This window comes from Xiphophorus couchianus, chromosome 9 (assembly GCF_001444195.1).
Source record: "Xiphophorus couchianus chromosome 9, X_couchianus-1.0, whole genome shotgun sequence".
Lineage (NCBI taxonomy): Eukaryota > Metazoa > Chordata > Actinopteri > Cyprinodontiformes > Poeciliidae > Xiphophorus > Xiphophorus couchianus.
Window position 1 is genome coordinate 31,724,637 of NC_040236.1, and position 2,313 is coordinate 31,726,949.

At 33.9% G+C, this 2,313-nt stretch overlaps 1 long non-coding RNA gene across 1 annotated transcript in view; it reads left to right on the forward strand.

The window, feature by feature from the left end:
- Positions 1-2,313, forward strand: part of LOC114151023 (uncharacterized) — a 30,954-nt gene that overhangs the window by 7,946 nt on the left and 20,695 nt on the right. The window lies entirely within an intron of this gene.

Genomic DNA, 2,313 nt, shown 5'->3' on the forward strand with positions numbered 1-2,313 from the left:
TCAATAATGGGTAACTGTGGAAAGTCCAGAGCAGAAACATGAGGGAATGGATTTCCACACACCCAACATACGCATTTGCCTTTTCTGACACATTTAATCCCTTTTGTTGCACATGTAATTTCTTCAGAAATTATTGAAATACTGTTATTTCTAAAAACCCAGAAAAAATGTCAATAAAAAAAGCCCAGAGCTAAAACCAGCTGACCAAATGTTCTTGGGTTGCTAGGTAACGGGGCTTGGCTCAGCGGGGGTTGCTAGGTAACGGATTGGGCTTCACAGCAGGGGCAGCGCCTGCTGATTTGTGACGTTACATTCGGGAGATTTTTGAATCAGATCATCTTCAAGTCGCCAAAAAACAAACATTTGGTTAAAAAAAAAAAAAAACATTTTTTGTTTGGTTTTTTTTTTTTAGGCAAAAATTTGCAAGGACAACCCCGGCGCTACGTAATTGTTTTTGAATGTATGAGAAACTTTTAAAAAATCAGCCCAACTGTATAAATAAAATTGAAATTATTTATTTACTCAAGGCAGCACAAATAAACAGCACATTATATAAAAAAAACTAAAACGGATATAAAATGTCATTCAATAATGAACTGCCACCTGACAGATATCAAGGTAGCAATTTACAGCAACAGGTAAAAAACACACAAGATACCTAAAAAGTTGATGAAAGGACACTTGAAGGTTGAAGGTACTTTCATTTACTCAGTGTGGGTCTGATTTACACACTACTTAAAGAAAACATCCGACTTTATTTTGTAAGATAGAGGCGAATAATTTTAAAGACAACAACAAAGTCACTCCACGCTATCATGAAACTCATTGACGTGTCAAACTCGAGGCGCGGGGGCTAAATCCAGCCCACTGTAGCTAATCATGTGGCCTCTCACAGGGGCACATAGATAATACCTCCAAGGTAACAGCTATGTTTTTAAATATTATTCTATCGGTCAAATCAAAGCAGTTTTTTTCTGTATACTGCCAAATTACATCAATCAGTCCGCACAGTTCTTCACGATTCCACAATTACAGAAATCAACGCAAAATCAACAAATCCCAGAACGTTTTCCTCACTAAGATTTTATTTTAGCCTTTCTATAGATATTAAGTTTGTCCAAATTTATTTGTTCTTCAAATTTATTATGCTTAGTCAACAAGTTGTTTCTTATGACATTTCTTGGTGTATTTAAGTTCTGGTATGTTGCTTTTGCATAAACGGTTGGCAGTTACCGTAGCAACCAGTAACTGACAGCTTCTCCCCCTTTTCTGTTGCCGTCGGTAACTGTAGTATGTATTAGGATCAGCTCTATTTTCCTTAGAAGTATTAATCTCTTAACATATTTTAGACACATTTAATTATATACAGTATTTCATGTGTAATTTTGTCATGTTTTTTCTGTTTTTTACTGTTAATTTCCTTTTAACTTTGTTTAATTTTACAATTGTTAACTGCTGTGAGCTGCTCTTTGGGAATCATTGCTTTGTAGTCTGTTTAGGGTAATTTATTGTATTTTGAGGGCAGAAGCTCTATTGTTAGAATAAATACAGAGAACCTGAGTGTTTCTGTTATAAAGTCAATCTACTTTTCCTGAGACGAATATAGAAGGGTTACACAACTGAATTCATTTATAATTTTCCATAAAAACAGTCTAAAACATTGGATTTATGTGGGTTTAAGTGACAAACTTCAATCTTTAAGTGGCAGCGTTTCTTACTTCTATTTCATTGCTGCCTCAGCGTTATTATAGCTCATGATCGATGAGACAAGTAACAAAAAGTCACATTTGCTGTTTTACATATATCATTTACAAATATCACAAAATCTTTTGCAAGTATTTCTAAGTTAGCGCCGCAAAATCAGTTATGTTGATTGCAAAAAAAATTGCTAAATCCTGCAGTGGCTACAACGGCGCATGAGAGCCACTGTAGATACCAAAAACTGGAGAAAATATCCAGCAAATAAATTTCATATTGACATTAACCTCAGAAATTACCTAGAAAATACCTGGAATTTCTAAGTTTGAAAAGAAAAGTTCTGAGATTAATCTCAGAAATTTTTGTGCAAAAACTTGGAAATTTCTGGTTTTGAAAAGTTGAACATAAAACTCAGAACTTTAGAGGTGGATTTCAGAAATTTTCTAGGAGAAAAGCTTGAAATTTTCTGAGTTTCAAAAGTGGAAAATCTGACTTTTGACACTCAAAAATGTCCTATTCGAGAAATTTTTAATCTCAAAATTTCCGATTTTTTTACTCAAATTTTACATTTTTCAAGTTCAGGGATTTCAAAGTTTTTCTTGAAAATTTCTGAGC